The sequence below is a fragment of the Callithrix jacchus genome, chromosome 2 (genome assembly GCF_049354715.1).
Source record: "Callithrix jacchus isolate 240 chromosome 2, calJac240_pri, whole genome shotgun sequence".
NCBI classification, from domain to species: domain Eukaryota; kingdom Metazoa; phylum Chordata; class Mammalia; order Primates; family Cebidae; genus Callithrix; species Callithrix jacchus.
Genome location: NC_133503.1, coordinates 169125496 through 169139199, shown reverse-complemented (window position 1 = coordinate 169139199; position 13704 = coordinate 169125496).

Here is a 13704-nt window from a genome sequence, read left to right as displayed (position 1 = left end):
CCTGATGAAAGCCTGTTCACTTTCCTTTTTAGTCATTTTTAAAAAATTTAAGCAGAGTGCTTCTTTGAAGATCTACCATTTTTCCTTTACAGAGTTTTCTCTTTTCTGAACTCTACTTTTGTATTTTCAATTTGTTACAATTGCAAATTGTATTCATTCCCAGTGATCTAAAGCAGCAGTTCCCAACCTTTTTGACATCAGGATCTGGAGTGGGGGCCAATATTTAACATTCTTAAAGAAAAGAATTTTCAACCCAGATCTTTATATCCAACCAAACTAAGCTTCATAAGCGAAGGAGAAATAAAATTCTTTATAGACAAGCAAATGCTGAGAGATTTTGCCATTACCAGGTCTGCTTTACAGGAGCTCCCGAAGGAAGTACTGAATGTGGCAAGAAAAAACCAGTACCAGCCACTGCAAAAACACACCAAAATATAAAGACCAATGACACTATGAAGAAACTGCATCAACTAATGTGCAAAATAACCAGAAAGCATCATGATGACAGGGTAAGTTTTACACATAACAATATTACCCTTATATGTAAATGTGCTAAATGCCCCAACTAAAAGACACAGACTGGCAAATTGGATAAAGAGTTAACAAAAAAAGAGTTAAAATTCATTGGTGTGCTGTATTCAGGAGACCTGTCTCAAGTGCAAAGACACACATAGGCTCAAAATAAAGGAATGGAGGAATATTTACCAAGCAAATGGAAAGCAAAGAAAGCAGAGGTTGCAATCCTAATCTCTGATGAAACAGACTTTAAGCCAACGAAGAAAAAAAAAAAGACAAAGAAGGGCATTACATAATGGTAAAGAGATCAATGCAACAAGAAGAGCTAACTATCCTAAATGTATATGCACCCAATATAGGAGCACCTAGATTCATAAAGCAAGTTCTTAGAGACCTATAAAGAGACTTAGACTCCCACACAATAATAGTGGGAGACTTTAACACCCACTGTCAATATTATACAGATCAATGAGACAGAAAATTAACAAGGATATCTAGGACTTGAACTCAGCTCCAGACCAAGCAGACCTAATAGACATCTACAGAACTCTCCACCCTAAGTCAACAGAATATACATTCTTCTCAGCACCACATCACATGGATTCTAAAATCGACCACATAATTGGAAGTAAAACACTGAGCAAATGCAAAAGAATGGAAATCATAACAAATAGTCTCTCAGACCACAGTGTAATCAAATTAGAACTCAGGATTAAGAAACACGCTCAAAACCACACACAACTACATGGAAATTGAACAACCTGCTCCTGAATGACTACTGGGTAAATAATGACATTAAGGCAGAAATAAAGACGTTCTTTGAAACCAGTGAGAACAAAGAGACAATGTATCAGAATCTCTAAGCCACAGCTAAAGAAGTGTTAAGAAGGAAATTTACAGCACTAAATGCCCAAAAGAAAGCTGGAAAGATCTAAATCGACATCCTAATATCACAACTAAAAGAACTAGAGAAGCAAGAGCAAATAAATTCGAAAGCTAGCAGAAGACAAGAAATAAGAAGATCAGAACAGAAATGAAGGATATAGAGACACGAAAAAACCCTTCAAAAAAAATCAATGAATCCGGGGTGTTGATTTTTTGAAGATTAACAAAACAGATGGACCACTAGCTAGACTAATAAAAAGAAAAGAGAGAAGAACCAAATACATACAATAAAATGATAAAGGGGATATCGTCACTGATCCCATAGAAATACAAACTACCATCAGAGAATACTGTAAACACCTCTGTGCAAATAAACTAGAAAATCTAGACAAAATGGATAAATTCCTGGATACATATACACTTCCAAGACTCAACCAGGAAGAGGTCAAATCCCTGAATAGACCAATAACAACTTCTGAAATGGAGGCAGTAATTAATAGCCTACCAACCAAAAAAAGCCCAGGACCAGACTGATTAACAGCCGAATTCTACCAGAGAGGTACAAAGAGAAGCTGGTACCATTCCTTCTGAAACTATTTTAAACAATAGAAAAAAAGAGATTTTCCCCTAACTCATTTTATGAGACCAGCATCATCCTGATACCAAAACCTGGCAGAGACACAACAAAAAAAGAAAATTTCAGGCCAATATCCCTGATGAACATCGATGCAAAAATCCTCAAGAAAACACTGGCAAACCAAATCCAGCAGCACATCAAAAAGTTTATCTATCATAATCAAGTCGGTTTCATCCCTGGGATGCAAGGCTGGTTCAACAATATGCAAATCAATAAATGTAATACATTACATAAACAGAACCAATCACAAAAACCACATGATTATCTCAATAGATGCAGAAAAGGTCTTCGATAAAATTCAACATCCCTTCATGCTAAAAACTTTCAATAAACTAGGTATTGATGGAACATGTCTCAAAATAATAAGAGCCACTTATGACAAACCCACATACAATATCATACTGAATGCGCAAAAGCTGAGAGCATTCCCTTTGAAAACTGGCACAAGACAACGATGCTCTCTCTCACTACTCCTATTCAGCATAGTATTGAAAGTTCTGGCCAGGGAAATCAGGCAAGAGAAGGAAATAAAGGGTATTCAAATAGGAATAGAGGAAGTCAAATTGTCTCTGTTTGCAGATGACATGATTGTATATTTAGAAAACCCCACTGTCTTGGCCCCAATATTCCTTAAGCTGATAAGCACTTTAGCAAAGTCTCATGACAGGAAATCAATGTGCAAAAATCACAAATTCCTATACACCAACAATAGACAGGCAGAGAGCCAAATCATGAGTGAACTCCCATTCACAACTGCTGCAAAGAGAATAAAATACCTAGGAGTACAACTTATAAGGGATGTGAAGGACCTTTTCAAGGAGAACTACAAACCACTGCTTAAGGAAATAAGAAAGGACACAAACAAATAGAAAAACATTCCCTTCTCAAGGATAAAAAGAATCAATATCATGAAAATGGCTATACTGCCCTAAGTAATTTATAGATTCTGTGCTATTTCCATCAAGCTACCAGTGACTTTCTTTGAAGAATTAGAAAAAAATACTTTAAATTTCATATGGAACCAAAAAAGAGCTCATATAGCCAAGACAATCCTAACCGAAAAGAGCAAAGCTGAAGGCATCGCTCTACCTGACTTCAAACTACACTACAAGGCTATAGTAACCAAAATAGCATATATATTGGTACCAAAACAGATATAGACACCAATGGAACAGAACTGAGAGCTCAGATATAACACCACACATCTACAACCATCTGATCTTTGACAAACCTAACTGACAAAAACAAGCAATGGGGAAAGGATTCTCTATTAAATAAATGGTGCTGGGAAAACTGGCTAGCCATATGCAGAAAACTGAAACTGGACCCCTTCCTTACATCTTATACAAAGATTAACTCAAGATGGATTAAAGACTTAAATATAAAACCCCAAACCATAAAAACCCTGGAAGAAAACCTAGGCAATGCCATTCAGGACATAGGCATGGGCAAAGACTTCATGACTAAAACATGAAAAGCAATTGAAGCAAAAGCTAAAATTGACAAATGAGATCTAATCAAACTAAAGAGCTCTGTACAGCAAAAGAAATTACCATCAGAGTGAACAGGAAACCTACAGAATGGGAGAAGATTTTTGCAAGCTACCCATCTGACAAAGGGCTAATATCCAGAATCTACAAGGAATTTAAATCCTCAAGAAAAAAAAAAAACAACCCTATCAAAAAGTGGGCAAAGGATGTGAACAACAGACACTTCTCAAAAGACATTTATGGGGCCAACAAACAGCATTAAGCCAAATGAAAAAAAGCTCATCATAACTGGTCATTAGAGAAATGCAAATTAAAACCACAATAAGATCCTATCTCACCCCGGTTAGAATGGCAATCATTAAAATGTCAGGAAACAACAGATGCTGGAGAGGATGTGGAGAAATAGAAACACTTTTACACTGTTAGTGGGAGTGTAAATTAGTTCAACCATTGTGGAAGACAGGGTGGCAATTCCTTAAGGATCTAGAATCAGAAATACCATTTGACTCAGCAATCCCGTTACTGGGTATAGACCCAAAGGATTATAAATCATTCTACTATAAAGACACATGCACACGTATGTTTCTTGCGACACTACTTACAACAGCAAAGACTTGGAACCAACCCAAATGCCCATCAGTGATAGACTAGATAAAGAAAATGTGGCACATACCACCATGAAATATTATTCAGCCATAAAAAGGAATGAGTTCATGTCCTTTGCAGGACATGGATGAAGCTGGAAGCCATCATTCTCTGCAAACTAACACAGGAACAGAAAGCCGAACACCACATATTCTCACTTATAAGTGGGAGTTGAACAATGAGAACACAGGGACACAGGGAAGGGAACATCACACACTGCAGCCTGTCAAGGGGTGGGGGCCAAGGGGAAGGAGAGCATTAGGACAAATACTTAATGCATGCGGGGCTTAAAACCTAGAGGGTTGATAGGTGCAGCAAACCACCATGGCACACGTATACCTATGTAACAAACCTGCATGTTCTGCACATGTATCCCATAACTTAAAGTAAAATTAAAAAAGAAAAGAAAAGAATAATTATCACTCTTCAAGTATGTTGTGTCCATACTAACGTAAATACAATTTTGAGAGTTATATGAATTGTTTGATGTTAAAAATATTCTCAGAGCCGGGCGCAGTGGCTCATGCCTTTAATCCCAGCACTTTGGGAGGCTGAGGCAGGTGGATCACGAGGTCAAGAGATCGAGACCATCCTGGTCAACGTGGTGAAACCCCGTCTCTACTCAAAATACAAAAAATTAGCTGGGCATGGTGGTGCGCGCCTGTAATCCCAGCTACTTGGGAGGCTGAGGCAGGAGAATTGCCTGAACCCAGGAGGTGGACGTTGGGTTGAGCTGAGATTTCGCCATTGCACTCCAGCCTGGGTAACAAGAGCGAAACTCCGTCTCAAAAAAAAAAATTCTCAACTGTTGTTTGCAAGCTAATTCATGAGTACCCCCACAGCCACTAATTAAAGCACACAAAAGAGCAAGAAAATGAATATTCAGCACTACTGGAAAACAAACTTTTGAATGCTTGCTTTCCAAAGGGAGAAATTTGAAATGTTGGTTTGTCTTACTTCAGTTCTTCGTCACTCAATCCACCCTACACTTCAAAGTGGTGTCCATCTCTAACTTCAGCAGAATAACCCATAAACTTTTAGGTCCAGTTGCCTTTGTTTCAGGCACTCAGGCCAAGAGACGTGGACAAGCATTTCCCTGGAGCCTTAGCAGGGTTAGTCATGAGAGCTGGTATTTAGGATTATGAATTGCAAGGTGCCAACACCAAGCACAGGATCCCAAGTGATGAAGACACTCACGCATAATTTAATCATTCTTTTCTGAGTGAAATAGCTTTTAATATGTAGAACCTCAAAAAGCACTCAGGGCAGAAGCTCCTCTTGCCTCACTGAGAGGGTGTATCTCACCTACTTACCCTCTGATTCTTCTCACTATAGCTCCAATGCCAGGATTCCCTAAAAAATTATCTTTCAAAGTACAAATGCTTTTGGTAGGTATCACACTTCAGGGGATCATTTCATACCATAATTATTGATAACATTTTAACAGTAATTCTGTGTGAGCAAGCAGGCTCAAGAAAGGGTGGAATGGATTTGATAAATGAGTAGGATGACTACCACTTACAATCATCTATTGCATATTTGAAAATAGCCAGAAAAAGGATGATTCAGATATCTCCAGCATAAAGAAAGGACAAACATTTAAGATGATGAGTATCCAAATTACAAAAATTTGATCTTTACAAATTATATGAATGTATTAATTTATTACAAAATTTATCCAGAAAATATGTACAACTATTATTTATCAATTAAAACATTAAAATTAAAAAAGGAAAAACAAAAGAATGGGTAGAATGGATGAGAGAAAGGTTTGGAGGCCCACAAGAAGAACAGAGGTCACGGTAGAAGATATGGGGAGGCCCCCAAAACAAGCTTCAGGACTGTCGAGGGTAAACTCTGCCCTAAAAATCTTCACATGTGCCCCAGGCTATAAGTGTTCTCCACAGCATAGAGATTTAGAGGTCCTGGCTGTGGAGACTCCTGTATGACACATAAAGTAGAATAACACTTCATCAAGGCCCAGTGGTTCACATTGGAGGCTACTGAACATTTGGGATAGGGAGATGGATAAATTCATAATCTGTATTTTTCAGATAGTTAGAAGTGTTTTTAATGCCCATTGTTCACTTAACAAGATTGTTAGTGTTTTGGGGGTGTATTTTGCTTTGGAGGAAGTGCCTTGCCACAGAAGTTTGATCATGTCACTCTCTCAAAGTCCATACACGGCTTCAAAACCCCTGAATGATTTGCTTTGCACCCACATTGACTGCCACCCTTCCCTCATCTTGTGGCCCTCATGAACACTATGGATCAGCCATGTGCTTTTAATTGTTTAGCAAGTAGTTTCCTGTCTCTAAGCCATTGGTCTTTCCAATACATTGGAAACATAAGCATTCTGCCTGAAATAGATGCTCTTCCTCCTAGTCTTGGCATGGCCAGCTCCTTGTCATCCTTTCACCTCAGTTTAAATATCCTTACACCTTGCAGCAGCCTTCCTTCCTGGACACCTCACTTCAAGTAGGAAACACCTTCACATACACCTTATCCTCTGTCTCAGCTCTTCCTTTCTTCCTTGACTTTAAAATCTTTCCCTCAACATTTGATTATCTGCTATGCTTACTGTCATTGTTGCCCATCTAAACTGGAATGTAAGCTCCATGATCTTGTTCTGTCTCATTCTCCCTGGTATGTTCATTGTGTCTAATGAAATTCCTGGCTTGAAGAACTGCAGTTCCGTGGAGGATATATTCTTGACATAATGGATACTCTGTGAATGCTGTTCCTCCCTCTGGTAAGCTTTCAGAGTACCGAACAGGACTCAATGGCAAATAAAATGTATGTCACCATGAGATCTATGGAAAATGACAGTTTGAAAGGTATGGATTATGGCCATAAAATAGGTAGTGTCTTTTAATATCAGTGTGCCATTTCAAACGCATGAATATAGTGGAGCAAAATTCAATATTGCCTGGAGTCTGAAAAATAATCTGGCATGGTGTCATGGACCTGGTGTACACATTTTAGTTAAGTGCTAAGACTTTTAACAAAGTAAATCTCCATAAATGTTAGAATTTATTTATATTTTATCCTCTGGGAACAGGTAGACAGTTAATAGATAAACATGAAAAAGTAAGTCTTTCTCTATTCCAATAAGTAGGGCCAATTAATAAAGGCCACCCACCCTTTACTTATTTTAAGCTTTGTGGCTCCTCAGAGCCTTAAGTGAATATGTACTGTGAATCAGAACCGCAGAACCGTTATTCTTTTTTGAGCACAGATTAGCATTTCCTAGAACTAGTGTTCCCTGGCACACAATTTGGGAAATGCCATAATGTAATACATCATTCTGCCTTTTAATTTTTTTTTAATAGGGGTCAGGACTGGAGGTAGGGAAGGATTTGTCATGCACATCTACTGCTTCTTTTGTTTGCCATCACTTGCTATTGTGTTGCCATCACAAACAAAAGAAGTGAGTGATGGCAAACACAAGGGAAATCTCCTTATCACCCTGATGCCACTCACCGGGAAAATGCAACCCAGTCAGTACATGTTAGACACACAGAGTACACCCTGCTTCCTAAGACAAGAGGGAGTACAGAGGGATGCAAGTGTTCTTTTTTTTTTTGAAAGAAAAAAAGAAAGAAAGAGAAAGAAAAAGGGGAAGAGAGAACAGGAGTCTTTCTCTATTGCCGCGGCTGGAATGCAATCTAAAAATAGGTATTAAAAACCTCTTTTATGCCAATAATTGTGCTTAACAGCAGAGACAGGAAGGAATAAGGGAAGAAAATAACAAACAGCCAACCAATATTTCATTTAAGTCTGTGAAATGCTATGCAAATGCTGAAGAGTGATTTACTTCCAATTATGTGGTCACTTTTATAATAGGTGTAATGTGATACTGAGCAAAATGTATGTTCTGTAGACCTGGTGTGAAGAATTCTATAAATATTCACTGAGTTTACTTGTTCCAGGTCTGAGTTCTAATCATAGATGTCCCTGTTAATTTTCTATCTCGTTGATCCGTCGAATGTTAACAATGTGGTATCAAAGTCTCCCACTATTATTGTGCAGGAGTCCAAGTCTCTTTATAAGTCATTAAGAACTTGTCTTATGTATCTGGGTGCTCCTACATTGGGTGCATATATATTTATGATCATTGACTTCTGTTGTTGCACCGATCCCTTCACCACCATGTAATGTCCTTCCTTGTCTCTTTTAGTCTTTGTTACTATTAAAGTCTATTTCGCCAGAGACGAAAGTTACAACTCCTGGTTTTTTTTCTCTCTCCAGTTGATTGGTGAGTCTTCCTCCAATCCTTTATTTTGAGTCTTTGTCTGTCCTTGCCCATGAGATGGATCTGGATACAGCGCACCAACTTTCCATTCAATTTGCCTCTCTGTGTCTTTGATTGAGGCATTCAATCCGCTTAAATTTAGGATTAATATCAACATTTGTGAGTTTAATATTGGCATTTAATGCTATCTGGCTATTTTGCCCATTAGTTGATAAAGATTCTTCACCATGGAGATACTCTTTACCTTTTGGTAAGTTCCTGGGTGACCGATACTGGCTGTTCCCCTCTGTGTGTAACGCTTCCTTCAGAAGCTCTTGTAAAGCAGGTCTGGTGGTGATGAAATCTCTGAGTGCTTGCTTGCTCATGAAAAATTTTATTTTTCCCTTATTTATGAAGCTTAGTTTGGCTGGATATGAGATTCTGGGTTGAAAATTCTTTTCTTTGAGGATACTGAATATTGATCCCCACTCTCTTCTAGTTTGTAGGGTTTCTGCTGAGAGATCTGCTGTGAGTCTGATAGGCTTCCCTTTGTGGGTAACCTGACCTTCCTCTCTAGCTGCCCTTGGAATTTTTCCCTTTCAACCCTAGTGAATCTAACGATTATGTGTCTTGGGGTTGCTCTACTTGAGGAATATCTTTGTGGTGTTCTCTGTATTACCTGGAGTTGAGTATTGTCCTGCGTTGCTAGATTAGGCAAGTTTTCCTGAATTATATCCTGAAGAATATTTTCCAGCTTGGATTCATTCTCTTCATGACATTCAGGTATACCTATCAAACATAAATTAGGTCTTTTCACATAGTCCCATATTTCTTGGAGACTTTGCTCATTCCTTTTTACTCTTTCTTCTCTAATCTTGTCTTCTCATTTCATTTCATTAAGTTGGTCTTCAACCTCTGATATCCTTTATTTTGCTTGATCAATTCGACTGTTAAAACCTGTGTATACTTCACAGAGTTCTCATATTGTATTCTTCAGTTCCATTAATTCACTTATATTCCTCTCTAAATTGTCTATTATCGTTAGGATTTCGTCAAACCTTTTTTCAAGGTTCTTAGTTTCTTTACATTGGGCCAGAACATGTTCTTTTAACCCACAGAAGTTTCTTATTATCCACCTTCTGAAGCCTAATTCTGTTATTGGAAGGCACTCATTCTCCATCAGGCCTTGTTCCTTTGTTGATGAGGAACTGTGATCCCCTGCAGAGGGAGAGGCATTCTGATTTTGGGTATTCTCAGCCTTTTTACGCTGGTTTCTTCCCATCATTGTAAATTTATCCACCTGTTGTCTTTATAACTACCGACTTTGAAATTAGGTCTCTGAATGGATATCCAACTTGTTGATTTCCAGCGCCAGAATCTGAGCAACCCACTGCGCTGGCTAAAACAGCGGCGTTAAGATTCATAGTGCTTTTCTTTCTGAGAATCTCTGGTCTGTCTCCCTTCTTGAGTCAATTTTTCAATCAGCTGAATAGGCGACTCTGCCTTCCAGGAGCTCCAAACATCAACCAAAAGGGGACCCAGTCCCGTTTACACTGCACCAAGAACCGCCATGCTGGGGCGCTGGCAAAACCGCCATGCTGGCCACAAGAGTCGTGCTGGCAACCCGTGGGGCTCCTCCATTGGGAATCTCCTGGCCCGTGAGCAACAAAAATTCATCTGAAAGTGTGGTGTCCTCTTGTTCTCTGCGCTTTCACTGGGAGCTACAATCCTGAGCTGCTAGTAATCAGCCATCTTGGATCTTAATTTTTTTTTAATTTAATGGTTTTTTTTTTTTTTTTTTGAGACAAAGTCTCACTTTGTGACCCAGGCTGGAGTGTAGTGGCATGATCTCTGCTCACTGCAACCTCCACCCCCTGGGTTCAAGAAATTTTCCTGCCTCCACCTTCTGAGTAGCTAGGATTACAGGTGCCTACCACTGCACCTGGCTAATTTTTGTATTTTTAGTAGAAATGGGCTTTTAACATCTTGGTCAGGCTCGTCTTGAACTCCTTACCTCGTGATTCACCCTCCTTGGCCTCCCAAAGTGCTGGGATTACAGGCATGAGCCACTGCTCCTGGTCCATTTTGCCTTTTAAAAAGCTGCAAGACCAAAATTACATGGTGCTGAAGAAAATGCTATAAGCTTGGGCAAAAAAATAACAGCATACAATTGATTAGTGCTTTAGCGCAAATGTGGCTGGTAAGGTCCAGCTTCTCTCTACTTTTCCAGAGACCATCTCTCTTGCATTTACTGCTTCTCCACACATGTTTTAATAATCCAGGAATAGAAGCAGCATTCCTGGATTATTAAAATGTAGGAACAGATTACACAAATATCTTCCAGGTGGTCAAGATCCAAGGAGAAGGTAGAGAATCCATATTAGAGTTTCCAGTAGGGTCCATTTTTACTTGTTACATACTGAACAGTGTCCAGAAATGTCAGTTCTTATTCTTTCTCTGTCTGATTATAAGACTTTCTGTCATTCATTCACTCTAAAAATTTTTATTGAGGGCCTACAACATGTCAGGCCTCGTTGTAGGTGCTAGAAACATGTCAGTTAACAAAACAGACAAAATCCCTGCTGTCGTGGAATCTACAATAGGGTGGGGAAAGGCAAATGATAGCTGAAATAAATAAGTCATTCTTCTATATATTAGGAGGTGATAAGTACTATGTAAAAATATACAGCAGGAAGGAGGGCTAGGGAGTGCTGGGGGAATGACTTTAACAGAATGGCTAAAAGACACTTAACTGAAAAAGCAAAGACTTGAAGAAAATGAAAAGCCAGCCACAGGATGTCTGGGCAAAAGCATTCCCTGCAGGATAAACAGCAAAAGCTCTGAGGCAGGATTGAACCTGGAGGCTTGAAGACTTGCAGAAAATCCAGCATCTGGTATAGAATGAGAAGGAGGGAAAAGAGGAGAAATTGAAGGCAGAGTGGTAATGAGGAGTTGAGAGGCTGTAGGAGAGATGGAGCCCAGGAGAGACAGGATCTGGCCTGTTGCTCTGACAGTATCCTCCTGGCAACTTGGTGGAAAATGGTCTGCACAAGGCCAAGGGCAGAATCTGGGAAGCCAAATAACAAGCACATAATAGAGTGGAAAAATAACAGAGATGTGTACAAACCATAATTGTCAAGCTTCTACTTTTTCTGTTCTCAGAGAAGCACTTTTTAGATCCATCATCTTACTTGATCTGCATGACAACACGTTTTGTGACAACATACATTACTCCTGCCTCATTGATAATAAAATTAAGGAATAAAAAGGTCAAGGGTCTCTCTGCACCACAATAGGCAACTCCTGTGTGGAAGAACCGGTCCTGGAGTCAGGAGCTCTGCCCCAAATTGAGAGCTCTTTTCGCTGCTCTCCAGTTTGCCAATTCAAGAAATAAGTCCTAAGTGCCAAGTGTTTGGGGAAACACTTAAGGTGATTGGTGATGAGTATGTTAAGTTTAGCCTAGAGGAAGTGAGACTAAGGAAGAATTGGGATTTTATTCTTCCTTTTACTTCTTTCTAAACTTTTTACTGACAAAGAGCACACATCCAGAAAAGTGCACAATCCCCAAACTGAGTTTTTAAAGGGAATTTTGAAGTTTCTAAACTGACCACAGACTTGAAGGCCTTCACGAACATGTGCCAAAACAAGGGTAATAAATTCTTGGAAAGATGTTCTTTTAGGTACACATGAAACCTCTCATTAATTTTGTGCTTGGGCTTCCAGGGTTAGAGATCAGTACACTGCCCCACACACCACAAAAATGACTGCCTTGAGACATTCTTTGCAATTCAACAAGTTTAACCCAAATCTTGCCGTTACTGTTAGGACTGGATAGACAACTGACTGGAAAGTTTGGGCTGCATTTAAAGGAAATCTCAAGTGTTAATTTTCCAAAAAGCAACAGCGACTTTTTAGAGATACGGAACTCAGGTCCTTTACTGTCCCCCCAACCTCCTTTTTTAGCACCCATTTGTGGAAACAAACAGACAAAAAACATGATGAAAATGTTTTACATCTTCAAAAAACTTATATAAGATAAAATAACAATACACAAACTCTGATATTCAAAACAAACAAATTCATATGACTCTATATCCAAATTGTAATGCAATGGGAGGCAATACTTACTCCAAATGACTTTTGAATGTAGTACTTTGACTCTATATACTAGTGGGATATATTCCAAGACAAAAAGAAAGGCAAATAAATCTTAAACTTCACTCACTAGGTTCATTGTCAGTTGTAAAAATGCTATTGGTATTTTAAAATTATTTTGTGTAGAATAAACAAACTAAATACAATATAACTAGAAATCAAGAAGTTTATAGTAAAAGAGATACAAATATAAAATCAAAGCTAAGTAAACCAAGTAATATAAAACTTCAATTGGAAATAATGTAAACTAACATTTTGTTTACTTATTTCTGATCTCTGTCTACTGAAACATAGACACCATAGGCCAGGTTTCCATTTCTATTCTAACATGGTTTCTATAGCGCATAGAAATCATGTGAAACAAGTGGCTCTGTGCACATCCAATGCCCCAATCTAAATACCATCCTCTGCTTAAAAGAACTAAGACTCCTTAGAGAAAGAGAGAATTTCAGATCTGGGACAGCTCCCGTGTGTGTAGGAACAGAGCTCCCATTGGCCAAGTTGGGGAAATTAGAGCAGTAAAAAGAAAACTGACCAGAAATGATTGTAAAATCTTGAATAAATGATATCCACAGATTCATCCTGACATTCAAAAGTGGAATAAACTTAAAAGAGAAAAAATAAAATCCTCATTTGCCATCTTTGATGGTGACAATTATGCTAACTCATTATTCCAAGAGCTTATTCCAATGATCATTACTCCAATGATCTTCCAAAAAGATCATTCCATGATCATTTTTTCCTTTTAATAAAGTAGTTCATCCGTTTCTCCGCAGTAAATGAGCAAAAGCTCTGCTTTGCAGAACAGTTTCAGCTACTAAATGCCAAAAGAATGTTAGCATGAGAATATCGCAATTTTACAACTACTAATAAGATCATTGATGCAGACAAGAATCATTGATGGATGCTATAGTCATTAAGGCAAAGGTTGTTGGAAAAGAGGATGTTCAGAGTATATGAAAGTATCATCCCCACAGATGTCTTGCTAATTTGCAAAGGCATGTACTTTTATAATGCAAAGATCTGGTGGTTATCACTTTAACTAAGTGATCAAATTTAACATTACAAATAGTGAAACATAACATATTTTGAAATTATGAGCCCCTAACAGGATGCAATATTGTACAGCACATAAAATCACC